At 36.9% G+C, this 15967-nt stretch overlaps 1 long non-coding RNA gene across 1 annotated transcript in view; it reads left to right on the forward strand.

Annotated features, from left to right (window-relative positions):
- LOC306652594 overlaps nucleotides 1-2680 on the forward strand; it is a 40843-nt gene extending 38163 nt beyond the window's left edge. The window contains exon 2 of the long non-coding RNA XR_013761484.1: nucleotides 2611-2680. This is a non-coding gene — a long non-coding RNA (uncharacterized lncRNA). The remainder of the gene's footprint in view (nucleotides 1-2610) is intronic.
- Nucleotides 2681-15967: the final 13287 nt, after the last annotated feature.

A 15967-nucleotide genomic window follows, 5' to 3' on the forward strand; every position in this document is an offset into this window, starting at 1 on the left:
TGGGCTTAGCATAGATGGCCTTTACAAAGTTAAGGAATATTCCCACTATTGAAGTGAGACAAATAATCTACTTTGGACACTTTGGTTGGAGCTTTCTGCTTTCACTCAGCATATTAATTCTTCTAATTTTGGGCCTAAGGGGAAATATTATTAGGGAATTTTATCCCTCAACACTAGCATGTAAAGAGATAGACTAGACACTTTAAGTCACTGATATCAGGGAACCCATAGCCCTCAAACCTGCAATGTGGCTACTGTGAACTGAGGTATGATGGAGAGAGTCAACTTGAGAGTGTAGTTCCAAAAGCACATGTACTTCATCATAGTATTTTATAAGTCACATTGTAAGGCCCACAGAAAGGAAACCCCAACTCTGTCCCATGGATCGATGACAACCCCAATCAACCACAGGAGGCGTCACTTGATGCAAACCGCAAGAGGTGTTTATTCCAGCGCTCTGGGACCCGACTCATGACTAACGCAGGAGTCCAGTCCCTAGCAGAATATCTTGTAGGTTTATAAAGGCAGAAACCACACATGAGAGGGGTCGCACATGAAAGGGAAAAGGGGAACAAAGCTGCCGGGAAATTTCAAAGGGGGTTGGGTTTGCTGATAACATACAACATATTCACAATGTTTTACAACAGGGCGTAGATTCTGGTCAATAGTTTCTGGTAATCCTACTGTTTGAGCACTATCTGGCTATCTGGCTCAATTACCCTTTTACTCCCTGTTTGGGGCTAATTCCTGGAACAGCTTTAAGGGCTTGTTCCTGTCACTGGGAGGGACCTTAGGGAGTTGAGATAACTGGGGGTGACCTTAGGGAATTAAGACAAAACAGACAGCTTAAAAAAATGTCCATTCTTTCATTTCCCCATTTTCTTTTCTGGCAAGTTCTAATCATGGAACTTCTGTCTCTATATACTCTTCTCCAAAGCTATTTCCTTGGCGGAGGGATTGGTATTATTGCCTGAGCATTAGTACGTGTACAGCACTTACTCTTTCCCTGATGAAGATGACTAGGCGATTTCAGGCAGGCAAGAGCCCAGGGTGCCTGCCACCAATTAGCAGCCCCTTGTTTGCAGTCCTTGATAAACAGTCCTTGATAAGGCAGGTAAATTTGGTAATCAATGGCCTCCGAAGATCCTTGACATTCCATTTTTCCAGGGGTAGTCTCCAACTTGCAGAGAGGCAGATTTTATGGCTTCATTTCCTCGATTTGACCCAATCCCCTATTTCTACACTAACTACCTGTTCCCAATTCTGGCTTCATTCCCCCTTTAGCTTTAGGAACCAATAACTGCTTGTTAAGGAAATGAAAAGGGGCGTCGGTCATTCTGGCTGCTTTGAAGCTGAATGGGGGCGAGGGGCAAGCAGTTTGGATTTCCTTCTTTTTAAAAATCGGGTCAATTGAGGTGTCCCAGGAAGAAGCCTGGTTGGGGCAGAGCAGGCTGTAAAGTCATCTGGGGGTAGGTGCTTCTATGATAGAAGAACAAAAAGACAGGAGTACTGACATGAGATTAGTACAAAGTAAATGTTGCAGCATCTGAAACATGCCACTGAGTATCATGAAAATGACAGAAGGTAATATCTCACCAGGAGGTGGAAGAACTGAGATATTGTTCCATAACTAGGCCTAGCCAAAGGCTGGAGAGGACAAGGCCTTTATTTGGGGAATTTAACATTGTCCAGGTTATCAGGAATGTAAACACAACATTTAACTCTTAATGTGATAGATGTCCCCAGAAAATATAGTTAAGCTACTTAATGTCATCTGATTTTGTAAAATATCCCTTTATTGGTATAACCTGTGTTACTAGAGATCTCTACTTCTGTTAATTAGGAATAGATAATCATACTAACAAATAGATTAAGTCTACCTGTGTAGCTTAGGACGTTCTGCAGGCCTTAAACTGACTAAAAACTTCTGACTCTGGCAGTTTCTCTTGATAGTTATCAGGCATATTTGCTGAAGAATCTTTCTCTCATTTGTAGCTTCCAGTCTATTCTAGTGGGCTAGTACAAGTGTACATCTTAAGTTACATTTAACTATTATTTCCTTTAAATGCCCAAGAATGGCTATATTTGATTTTAACTGTTTTGCTGGGTATCTAAAATCAAGCTGGTCAAATTGACCTGCTTCCTGTCTTGTTAAAGAGTCAGCTGAGTTTCCACAGGGGTCACTCGTACAGAACTTAAGAGCAGCTCCTTAGCTCCACCATGACTTTGATTAGGCAGGGTTCTTGATGAGTTGACTTCCTTTAGAAGCATCAAGGGATGTTTCCCCTTTTCCATGACCCTCCTCTGCAGCAGATGCACTGGATGATTTTTCATCCTCTAGTCTCAACAATCTCCTTGATCAGGAGGTTGTGTGACCCAGAGTTGCAACACTCCTTAGAGAAGTCCTCTTATTCCCTGGGTTCAGGCTAACATTGAGGGCAAGACCCAAATATGGACTTTTCTTGACCTCCGTATTTAACTCCAAACTCTAAGTTTGATCTTAATTATCTAGCAGTCCTAAAGTAAGAGTACGGGGCTTTAACTTTAATGTCCATAACTTTACAGTTATTTACCCTTTTATCTAACTGGAGTCTGCATTAGTACTGGAAGTTAGCACTATCTATTCTTTAGGTGATGGCTTATTATCACAAGTTACCTAGGTTGTGTGTTCTTGAAGCAACTACTTCTGCAAAACATTAACAGGTAACAGTTTTACAAAATGAAATTAGCAAGAGTAAATATATTCAGCTTGTATAATAGCTATCTTGAATTTTGATTGAGAACTACATTCTACCCCCTATTTGAGATCACAGTACTTTTACAACGAGAACCAGTCTTTTGACTATAACTTTAAATAAGCTGAAGTCTGACTTATTTTGGAGTCACTCTAACATGCAGTAAGGTGGGAGGGCAGAGCCTTATCTCAGGTAAGGCAGGGCTCTTTACAGATCTTAAGTGTTCTAATTCTAATGTTGATCTTTGCTTCTTCCTTAAATATCATTAAGTAGTTTACATATACTGTTTCCTGAGTCTATATAAACTTTATAATTAACACGATTTAACATACTATCTAAAACATGAATCAAAGAAAGGCTGAAGAGCTTTTAACTTTCCTTTTGTGATTAAGTGGCAAAATGTTTCATGTTTCTTTCATGTTTCACAATATTAACCTTTAAACAAATCAGACTCTAATGTTTAGAAATACATTTACATTTGAAATTCTTTATCCCAGTGTAAAAAGTAACAAATTTTCAACATACCCTATTGATAGCAGGTCCTATAATAGAACATTAAATGATAGAAATAAATCCCCAATAAAATTTACTCTTTATAAGTTTAAGATTACCATTACAGACAAGTTTCATCTGGAGAATAGCAGAGCTTGATAAATTCCCTGCTTTAAAAACTTGTGGTCCTGAAAAATATGAACACATTTAATATACAACTAGTGACCATTTCACAATTACCTTGACACTTTTATCTTACCAAATTGAGTTTTTAAAGAAAAATGTAGATTCTGTAACATAGTACAATACTCTATAACAGTTGTTTAACCATAATTGTATATACCCCAATTTTTAAGACTAATTGTTCTAAAGAAAAAACTTAATAGACACAAAGTTAAGAGCAAATTAATGTTTCAAATCCTTGTCATTTTACCATGTCATTTACCATATGGATTAAACTTTGGTTTATATTAGAACATTAGTATTTCACCTTAGGAAATCCTTAAATAGTTTTAGCTGTCTCACATACATATAACCAACTTAGTTACACACAAACTTGTTGAAACTTGCCCTTTACTTACACAGACTTTCTTAGCACTTACTTAGATCCTCATGTATTTTATCACACAAGCACTTTCTTACCCAGAAACATTTCCTTTTTCCTTTTACCAAATATATTTCCATACCAAGAACCTTTATTTCTCTTTCTATTTGTTGACCCCTTTTTGTTCACATTCTGAAAAACTCTTATGAAATTTCTGAATTTAGATAAATTACTCTATTTTAGTAAGATTAAATATTCTGTTGTTTATAGTACTCTAATTGAAACACAGTTGAAACTTTTGGGACCCTTTGATATAGAATTGCACTTGTTAGGACATAACTCTTAGTAACCTTGTTTTTAGTTTAGTGATGACACAAAGCAAGTTTTAACCCTTTTATTTACCAACCTATGAAAACACCAATAATGTTTAAGTATGATACCCCATGGAATTTAAGGAGTTAAAAGTATTCGATGCTATTAACAATTAGCATTTTAACTTTGTAAATTAATCAGATGTCTCTACAAACACATTAGAGTAATCCCATACATGTTAACTCTAATTCACTTATTCCGTAAAAACCAAGATATCAGACAAGTGTCCTGTACAGTATTTGCTGTCTCTTTCCTGTTGAAGAAAGTCCTAGAAACAATTGATATTAGACACTTTATTAACATCAGTATTTATTAGCTTGACCACCTAGAGACTTGAGTTATTTTCAAAGACATTTTACTTTTATTAGTTTACCCATTTTGAACCTTTTTAAATCACGTGAATTAAATGTATCGGATCCATTTTTAAATCTTAATTTTAGGAGCGCTCAGTTTAGATACAGACAAAACATGACATTAGACAGTACAACATACAAATAACACAAAATCAAGGACTTGTAACTTTATAAGTGAATCTCCATTGCAATGTAACAGATGTTCAAAAACTCTAGTTGAATAAAAATAGAACTGATCAAAAAATCATGAGCTCAAAAAACATATAATTAAAATAAACAAGAGTCCTGGAAAAATGATATGGCCGTTAATTATTTTAGTAAAGTACCATAAAATTTATGGAGTTTTAAAGACTCTTTTTACCTTTTCTTTCCCTGGGTTTGAGACCGGTCTCCTACTGAGCCTTTAGGCTTCTTTTATTTATATTTCAATGTAAGCCTTGACTGAGATCTGGAAGGGTCTAACAGGTTTTAACAGAAACTCTGTGTCTAAGTCATTTTAGCCATCTCATGGAAAGGTTGGATGTTAAAATTATGAGACCTTATTTTTCATTACTTTTGAGAGTGAAGCTACTTTGCTAAGTTACCCTTCAGGGCTGTTGGGAGGGGGAGTACAGAGAAGGAACCTTTGGGGTCCACCCAAGCATAGCCCAGGCCGAGAACCCCGCAGTTGTTCCAACCCTTCCTCCACCTCCACCACAAAACACACAACAGAACCAGATACAGACGGGCGCCAATCTCTGATCCACCAATTGAACCCCATCAGCGCCCTTACCGACGGAGACTACCAGGTGTCCCTGACTCCCCTCCCCTTAGGGCATCCCCCAGGGCTGCAACCTGTGGCCCCCCAGGCACGTCTACCAACCACTGTTCGGCCACTCTCATGAGTCACCAAATGGTTGCCACCGAAACCAAAAGCGCACTCACAGAACCAGACCAACTAACAAAACACAAGACAAAGACAGACAACTTCGGGGTACCCCTTCTTACCTCCAAGGTAGACTCGGTGGATGAGGGGGGGCCATCTTATCCCAGATGAGCCCCCAAATGTAAGGCCCCCAGAAAGAAATCCCAACTCTGTTCCATCGATTGACAGCAACCCCAATCAACCACAGGAGGCATCACTTGATGCAAACCGCAAGAGGTGTTTATTCCAGTGCTCTGGGACCCGACTCATGACTCACGCAGGAATCCAGGAGTCCCCAGGAGAAAATCTTGTAGGTTTATAAAGGCAGAAGCCACACATCGGGAGGGGTCGCACATGAAAGGGAAAAGGGGAACAAAGCTGCCAGGAAATTTCAAAGGGGGTCTGGGTTTGCTGATAACATACAACATGTTTCACAACGTTTTACAACAGGGCGTAGATTCTGATCAACAGTTTCTGGTAATCCTACTGTTTGAGCACTATCTGGCTATCTGGCTCAATTATTTTACTCCCTGTTTGGGGATGATTTCTGGAACAGCTTTAAGGGCTTTGTTCCTGTCACTGGGAGGGAGACCTTAGGGAGTTGAGATAACTGGGAGGGTGACCTTAGGGAGTTAAGATAAAACAGACAGCTTAAAAAAAGTTCATTCTTTCAACATAAAGGTAATACTCTCAAAAAGTTTTTATGTTATTAATATCAGTTTCAACTCTATTTATGCTATCATGGTGAATACTAGAAATATTCAAATACTCTTGTGCCTTAGGTGTTGTTTTCATTGGATATTAATGCTTTAAAGGGTTGTTTCCCATTCATAGTTTAGTCTGTCTCCTAACAAGAACAGAGAGCAGAAAAGTTAAATAACATTTTATAGTAATTGCCATTATATTATTTTTATTCGAATAATATACTAGCATATATAATACATAAACAGAAATGGCACTGTACAGCAGGTTAAATGCAAATGTTCTACTGGTAGGAATAGATCCCACTTCTAGAAGGAAATATAGCCTTAAAATAGCAGCAGCCTAAGTCTCAGGTGTGTGCAATTCCCAGACCACAAAGAAAAAAAAAAAAATAAGCTGGCACACAATCACTTATAATTCTGGCCTTATTCTTGTCTGGATTGGATATTATCCATTGTCAATCACACAGAAGTCTCCTTGGACTTAGACTTAGAGCATGGCCTGAATCCCCATCCAATCAGGAGCACTTAGATCTGTCCAATGCTGTGAACTGCCAGGGAATTGGAAATGGATTTCCACTGGCTTCTCTGTTTCTGCTGAGTCCAGCATATCTGCCTTTCAGCTCTAAGCTTCACTCTCCTGCTTTGGAGACCCAGGTTGATCCACTGTGCAGGGGTTGAAGATTGCTAGGGACAAGTACTGGCTCCTGAGACTCCAGAAATGGTGAGTGGGCAGTGACATGATGAGTCTGGAGAGGCAGGCTGATGGAATCGCGGGACTGGCTGATGCAGGAACAGGAGCTATCAAACTGGAACTTTGCACAGTCTCTGGACTCTGCAGGCATGAGTCCTCCTGGGGCAGTGTACCCTCAGTCCTGCTGGCCATCCATATGGGGAGCACATCAGTGGCAGAGACCCCTCACTGCCTTCCTTATCCTTGCAGACCATCTTCCACCCATACCTCAAATACTCTCTGGCAAGTGTGTGCCTGTTGCCCAGCATTCCTGGTGCTGGTGATTAATAAGTGGGCCCATTATCATGATCAAATCTCCACATGCCATTTTTCTTGCAGGAAAGCAGCTGTTGTCTATAGGAACCTCACTTCCTCATGAGCTAGTTAATTTTTAATTTTACTTACTTCTTTACTTTTGTATTTATTGTGCTGCTAGAAGTTGAACCTCAGGATATTTTACTACTTATATATATATATATATATATATATATATATATATATATCCCTAGTACTCCTTATTTTTTATTTTGAGACAGAGTCTAGGATAGTTGGTGAGATTGGATTTGTTATGGTTTGATTTTTGTAGAATTTTCTATTGCAATTAACTGTATAATTTTTTCAAAATGTCTATTTAGTTTTTTATTGTGATTCCTTGATGATTATTATAATAGTATAGTTTCAAAATACACATGAATGTACTCCTTTTCCTCTTATAATTGAAAAATTTCTTAGCTAAAATTATGTGTAATTTTGTGAATGAATTTTAGAACTTCATAATTTGGTTTCTTATTTCATTAAATGTAAAATGTGAATGTTTTGTAATTGCATTATACATATTATTTGGGTTCATTTTGACATAATCTTAGAAACATGGAATATGGTTTGCTCCATTTTATTACCCAGTAGCTTCTCTTTACCTCTCCTTTTATCATTTCCTCTTTTTCTTTTATTTATAATTTTATAACTTATTGCTTTATAGATACATAAAAGTAGGATTTACTCTGATATATTTATATAGGTACATAACATTTTACTGAGATATATTGTAGGTTGGCTTAGGAGAAAATTTTTTCTTTGTAATGATGAGTTTTATCATCTGCACATGGGATGTGTAAGTGAGTGTGTCATTTGCTTACAATATTTATTTCTCACAAGTTAAATTGTTTTTGTAAACATGTATACATGTGAAAAAAACATGAATATTGCATATATATAAAACTTGAACATGGCATTGTATATTTCTTAAACTGGACATAATATAGCTAAAGATGTGAGTGACTCCTAGTAACAATTTTTCCTACAGATTATTTTTACCTCTTCCAAGATGCACATGCATTTGAACCAAGCCCCTGGGTTTGTATGGTTGGTGTTTGGATGAGTTCTGTTGTGTTCTTACGTGTTATCATGGTCACATATGCTGTAATTTCTAAAGTCTCTGACAGTGAGCATCATATATCTTCATTAGCAAGAGTTTCCACAAATGATAATAAACTCCTCCTGAGTTTATGAATATTCATTTCCTTTATATCACCATAAATATTATAGTTTGCCTATGGTGAAATTTTATTTTATATTTCTCTAAATATTTCTAATATTTCTTTAGATTTTGAAATATTTATGTTAATTGAGCACTTGGATATAGATATTCCCTGTTTTAATTGGCAGCTCAGGGCATTTGCCTGTGATTTTTTTTGTGGTTTCTGTCTTTAAGATAAAAAATGTATTCAAGAAGGCAGATAAAGTTGGATTTCAAGAAAAAAAAAAGATTTTGCTTCTAATTAATAAAAAACTCACATTTTATACCCCTGAGTTTGAATTGTAGGTATCTTGTATATTTTCTATTTGGAGGTTATTTCAAATAAAATCTAGGGCTTCTCTTAGAAAATTCTAGCAGGAAATATAAATAAGGAAAATCTCACTTTTCTATGGATTCAGAAAAGTGAATATATCTACTAAAAATCATTGGTTAATTAAATTCTTGAATGACACATTCACTAAACATCCACTCCTCTTCCTTAAAGATTTTTATAATGTTTTTGACAGTGAATCATGCATTCTCTTTTCTGGAATTTGGACACAAAATCATACAGGATAAGATTTGGAAAATCCTAGATATATGCATTATGATTTATTGTTTTCTAAATTATATAGAGTAGAGATAGCAACCAAAGGGCATATATTCTTGGAAATAATTACATATTTTTCTTCAAAAGTTCTCATGAGCGTTTTAGGTTTATTCTTTTCTGAGTCATATTGAGACTCTGGGCCTCTGTTGTGCTTTCTGCACCCTGTAATCTTCTAGCATTAACTTGAAGGAATCTAGGTTGATAGCTCAGTTTCTGGAGTTACTTAACATGAAAGATGGAAAAAAAAACACATTTGTTCTGCTCCTAGGAGGTCTTCCCTAGTTACTCTATTCAAAATGGAGAGAAAATAATATTCTCCAGACACAACCTCTATATCAGGAGCAAATAAAACTTTAAGGAGCTTTGAAGGAATTTCATATAGTTCTGCCTCTGAGTAGTTATCTCTGTGCAGCTGAATTCCCATTTAATATCCAGAAACTCATGTTTTCTCATCTCTAAAATGGGAATAATTTTAGAGGACACAGATGAATCGTTTTCTTCATGGAGGTTAGTAATACATGTATGTGCTGTGGCCACAGCTGACAAAGCACCTGGGAAACACTGTGTAGATACTGATTGTTTAACCATTATCTGCCACTCCATGAATTTTTTCAAAAGCTTATAATAACCTTTTCACTGTAGGCATGAATGCCATCCACATTTCTACATAAAATGTTGAATCTTCCTCTCTAAATTCCAAATTTTAATTCTCTGGTGGTTAAAGGTGGTACAACTAATTGTGTTTCTTGGAGTGCTTTTACTCTGTGTTCCAATTTAAAGTTATCTGTTCCATGCCTCTATCACCCATGTTCAACTATGTTTAGAAAAAGACCTAGAAATCTGAATTTTTTTTCTGGTTTGGAAAGGAAGGTTGAGATTACTTCTGGCTGGTGTCATTACTTGTTATAAACTGAACCAGGATTTTCTCAGATTCTAGAAAAGGAGGCCCATAAACAGCTAGGTACTTAAAAGGTTTTGTTTATATGTAATATATGTGCATATTTTATGTATACATATAGGTTCAGGCAAGTCTCTTTCCTGCTTTTATTTTAGGCGAGGAATACAATGCCTTACCTCTATTTCTTCTCAGGTCCAAAAAACAGGAGAGACACTGCCTGAGTGAAAGCAGGGAGCTTTAAGTAGAAAGTTTCCAGAGGTAGGTTTTCTCCCTCAAAATGCTGGCCATGATCTATTCCATTCCAGATACGAGAAAGCAAGCAAAATATTGATAATATATATGCACAACAATCGTAGAAACTCTGCTTTTTGAATAATTGCCACTAACCAAATTCTAAAACAATAAGAAAAGTTGTATGAGTTGTATGGTGTATTGTAGGTTTTTAGACTTTTCAATAAGACACTTTTTTTTTTTTTAAACTGGGGATTGAACCAGAGCACTTAACCACTGAGACCCATCTTCATCACTTTTTCATATTTTGTTTAGTGGCAAGTTATTGCTAAGTTGCTTAGGCTGGTTTTGAACTTGAACTCCACCTAACTCAGCTTTACATGCTGCTGGGATTAGAGGTGTGTTCCACCATTCCTGGCAAAAACAATTTATCTCGATTCCAAGCCCACTTGTTTATTTAGTAACTTTCATTGTAGGATGGAAAAATATCATGAACTGGCAATTAGGTCAAAAGCCAAAATGCATAAGTAGTTGATTTTTAGTTCTGAATCCTCATTGGCCTTCCAAAACCATGAGACCAAAGAGATAGATCCCAATCATAAATCTTATTTTTTAAACTTTTTCTTTTGTCAAAAATGTTAAAAGGGGGATAGATATGTATGATACAAATTTCAGCTCCTATTCTCCCCTGAAACTATTCCACTTGGAGAATAGTTTCACAAAATTGTGTGAGATAATTTATTTTCATTACAAATCATGCACTAAAAATCAGTATTATTTTACTTGATACACAGACAAGAGTCAAAGAATTTACTCCTCTAATAGGTTTCAAATTATGGGAACTACATAATCTGTTTAATTATCAAATTAGAACTATCACATGTAACTATCAAAGTCAAAAGTAAAATCAAATATGTGTAGTAGTTATCTGATGCATACATGTGCATCTATGCAGTCACACACACAGGTAGATTACATAGCTATGGTATGTTAGCATGAGATGTGTGGAGGATACAGAGGGCAAAACATTTGTTGTTGCTGCTGTGTACCTCCTTCTCTAACCCAGACTGTAAGGGTGGGACCCTTCCTTCAGCATCCATCATCACCACCATTCTTTCTCAGAAGATGGTCTAGATCACCAGTACCTTCTCTGTCTCCTAAAGCAGGGCCTTGAAATGTACAAACAACATTTCAGAGACTTGTTCACAAAAATAGATTTTACTTTCAAGGTTACTGTGTAAGGCAAGGACAGGAAGCAAGGAGAAGGTGTGCTTGTCACTCCCAGTTCCATAGCAAAAACATACCAGGAATTTTATATGAATGTGTGATCCTCCTCCTGAGCCACAGGGATTTCAGGTATGTGGCACCATGCCTGACTCAGATAACACCTTTAAAACCTGCAAAATTACAACTCATCTCACAGAATTCATTTCAGTACTAATTCTTCAGTTCCTTTCAACATACTGTTATTAAGAAGTTGAACTCTTGTTCTCAAAAGGATTAAGGCAATAATTTTACCCCTTCAGATGGCATAAGGATTTCCAAATATACAAAATGTAATTTGCTTTCTTTTTTAAATTTTATTTTATTTTATTTTTTCTTGATTATGCATATTTATTTTTATTTTTATTTTTATTTTTTAACTTGTTTTATTGTAAACAATGGGATACATGTTGTTTCTGTTTGTACATGGAGTAACAGCATATCATTTGCATATTCATGCATTTACATAGAGTAATGATGTTTGATTATTCCATTATTTTTCCTCCCCCCCACCCCTCCCACCTTTCTTTTCCCTCTATACTGTCCCTCCTTGTTTGGAAGATCTATCTAGTGGTGACAGTGGTGTGTAAAAGTCACCCAGAATTCTTGTGGTGGTCTATGTGATTGTTGAAATTGAGAAGGATTTGTTTGATGTACAGGGATGCACCATTGTTTGGGGCATAAATATTTACTATCATTATGTCTTCATGATTTATGGTTCCCTTAAGCAGTATAAAATGTCCTTCTTTATCCTTTCTGACTAACTTTGGCTTGAATTCCACTTTATCTGATATAAGGATGGAAACCCCCATTTTTTTCCTGAGTCCATGTGCATGGTATGTTTTTTCCCATCCTTTCACCTTTAGTCTGTGGATGTCTTTTTCTATGAGATGAGTCTATGGGTCTTTCTTTTAATCCAGTCTATGTCTTTAGATTGATGAGTTTAAGCCATTAACGTTCAGGGTTACTATTGAAAATGATTTGTAGTCCCAGTAATTGGCTTATTTTTGGTTTTAAGTTGGCTTGGTTTCTCCTTTGAGTAGTTTTCTCTAAGGTAGTTCCTCCCTTTGTTGACCTACATTGCTGTTTTTGTTTCCTCCTCTTGGATATTTTGTTGAGAACATTCTGTAGTGCAGGCTTTCTATTTATAATTTCTTTTAACTTTGTTTATCATGGAAGGATTTTATTTCATCTTCAAATCTGAAGGTTAGTTTTGCAGAGTATAGGATTCTGGCTGGCAACCATCTTCTTTCAGAGCTTGAAATATGTTGGTCCAGGCCCTTCTAGATTTTAGACTCTGGGTTGGGAAGTTGGATGCTATCCATACTGGTCTCCCCTATATGTAATCTGATGCTTTTCTCGTTTCCTTCAATATCCTATCTTTATTTGAATGGTAGGCATTTTCATATAATGGCCTTGGGAGTGGATTCTGTTGTGATTCTGTGCATTTGGTGTTCTGTAAGCCTCTTGTACTTGATTTTCCATTTCATCTTCATGTTTGGAAATTTTCTGATATTATTTCATTTGAATAGGTTGTTCATTCCTTTGGTTTGTATCTCTGTGCCTTCCTTCAATCCCAATAATTCTTACATTTGGTCTTTTCATGATGTCCCATAGTTCTTGGAGATTCTCTTCATGATTTCTTACCATCTTCTTTGCTTGGGCAACTTTATTTTCAAGATTAAATATTTTGTCTTCAATGTCTGAGGTTCTGTCTTCCAAGTGGTCTAGTCTGTTGGTGATGCTTTCCATTGAGTTTTTTATTTGGTTTATTGTTTCCTTCATTTAAAGGTTTTCCATTGTTTTTTTTTTTTTTTTTTTTTTTGAGAATCTCTATCTCTTTGTTGAAATGATCTTTTGCTTCCTGCAGGTGCTCTTTCAGCTTATTGGTGTTATCATTCATTGCCTGCATTTGCTTTCTTAATCTCATCCTTTGCTTCGTGAATCATCTTAATCATGTATAATCTGAAGTCCTTTTCTGACATTTCTTCTAACATACTGTCATTGGATTCTATTATTATAGAATCTAGATTTGTTTGGGTCATTTTCTTCCCTTGTTTGTTCATGTTGTTCATGTATCTTCCCCTTTAGCAGTGCAGATCTGGGGTATTGCAGATTTCCACCTATAGGCTTATAGTGGCCCTATAGGTTTCCAAAACCCCTTTTTTAAGGGGAGACCAATATTAGCAGTGCCCAAATCAGACACTATGCAATCCTAGACCAAATAGCCCCATAGGGTCAATAACAAAATTGTCATATAAACAAAATGTGTTCAAATATTATCTTTGGCAAAACAAACAGGTTTGCAAGAAGGTCTGCAGTTTCTAATGGGGGACAAAGAGGATGCAGAGAAATGTAGAATGTGGGTGTTAATGGGTAACAAAAGAATATACAGATATTCTAGGAAGTAGAAAGGATGAGAGTGTAATCAAAGAAGTCGGATGTTATCATGCCAAAAAGGGAGAAAGACACTCTGAGGGAACAGGTAAACAAAAGCACAAAGAAAGCAAGAAAAGTAACAGAAATAAAAACTTATTTTTTTTAAAAAAGGAGAAAAAAAATTTACTAATGAAACCTCTCAGTGTTCAGTAGCCTGATGCATGAGAGTTACCTGACAATGAACTTCAAGCTTCCAGCAGGCGTTGCAGGATGGGATTTGCCCCTCCCAAAGATTGGAGCTAGGGCTTCCAGGATTATCCAAGGTAGCTGCTCTGGCTTTGAAATGTGTTGGCAAATGGGGAGCTGCAGCTCAAGGGTGGACGTGGTCAGGTGGAGGTCCTGGAAATGGGATGCGGTTGGTCCAGCAGGGGTCCTAGAGGTGCTGTGTGTTTGGTGTGGTTGTGTGATCCTGGAGGCCGGGTGCAATCAGCCGGTCTGGGGTCCTGGTGATAGGGCACAGTCAGTTGGTCTGGGGGTCCTGGTGGCAGGGAGCAGTCAGTCGATGTGAGGGCCCCAGAGCCAGGGAGTGCTCAGTCGGGCTGAGGGATCCTGGAGAAGGAACTCAGTCAGTCTGGCCAGGGTCTATGGGGCCTGGCTGTTGTCTCAAAATGGCAGCAGCCATGGTAATCAAACCTGCAGGTACTGTAACAGTGAACTTCCAGGCAGCAGAAGGCAGCTGGTGCTCCACTGGCAGTTAGCAATCAGTTTGTTGCCTGTTGTGCGATCAGGAGGTGAATCTCATGCGTTGGGTGATGGATAGGAGTAAGGCAGTCAATGGACAGGCGAGAGGCAGGCAAATGGTGAATGATAGATGCCTGACAGTGAGCAATCTGCTCTCAAAAAAGGCATCTATATGCTGGCAGACTGCAGATAATCACAGCAGACCAAATGGGTAAACACCAGAGGATGGATAATCCGCAAAAACTGCCTCACCGAGAAACAGATATCCTCTGCTTGAAACCGGCATTACGAACGACAAGGAATGCTGCCTCCCTCTGGTCCGCCATCTGGATCCTCCTAATTTTGCTTTCTTAATGTTGATTGAACTAACAGCAGAATAATTCCACCATTGTCCCTAACTTTGTTGGAAACACTCAAAAAAGTAATAATATAGAAGTCCGTCCCCCAGATTCCCAGGCAATATGTTCCAAGACCCTCAAAGGATTTCTGAAAACATGAACACTACCAAATACCTCAACAGTGATTTTTTTTCTAGGAAGCTGCGTTGTTGCCACAGAGTACTAAAGTAATCCATCCTTCATGTGTTATGCACTGGTGCCTCCTTTGCATCACTATTCCATTTGTTTGGGACCATTATTAAGTATAATACTCTTATTTGATCACAAACATGTGATACTCCAAGAATCTGATAACACACAGGTAGTATATACAGTATGCTGTGATGTATGAGAGCCAGGATTTGAACCCAGGCAGTCTGATTTCCAAGTTCACATTCTTATCTACCTTTCTGATCATTACCTCTTTCCAATATTACTAGTTATAAAATCCTAAAGATGTTAAGAAAAATAGTGAGATACCAAAATTGTGCTAAATCAGTGACATTTTCCATGAACAATTCAGAAAGAGTATTTTTGTTAAATTTAATCACTAGATGCTATTTAAAAATTTCATGATTTCCACAATTATTTATTTCTTCAAAATATCAAAGAAAGAACTAAGTTTTACTCAGGACATTTAAAATTTATTCAAAGTATAATGGATGAAGATCAAGCACTAAATAAGTAGAGAGTCCATGCACAAAAAAGGATCAGAGAGAAGGCAAAGGCAGGTTGCCAATGGTTCCTTTCTCTTCAAATTTCATTAACATGAGTATTGTTTAACATTTATTTATACACATAAAATTCTTAACTTTAACTGAAAATTAACTCAGTAAGTTTAACCCATATACAGCAGCTTCAAAGCAGATTATGATTTCTCTTTATTTGTCCATTTTAAAATTAAGAAAAAAGATAATAAAATTATTGAGAGTGACTTAGTTATTCAAAGCACTTGACATGAAAGATTTTTAGATAGAATGCCCAATTCTACAAAGCACAGAAAAATAATAATTTAAATCACTAAATTAGTCAATTTTGGTTTCTCAGTGATTTTATAGAATGAAAGACAGGTGTTAAAAAGACCGTAAGCACACTCTTCATAAAGGTAATTTCCTAAA

The sequence above is a fragment of the Sciurus vulgaris genome (genome assembly GCF_902686455.1).
Source record: "Sciurus vulgaris genome assembly, contig: HiC_scaffold_587_arrow_ctg1, whole genome shotgun sequence".
NCBI classification, from domain to species: Eukaryota; Metazoa; Chordata; class Mammalia; order Rodentia; family Sciuridae; genus Sciurus; species Sciurus vulgaris.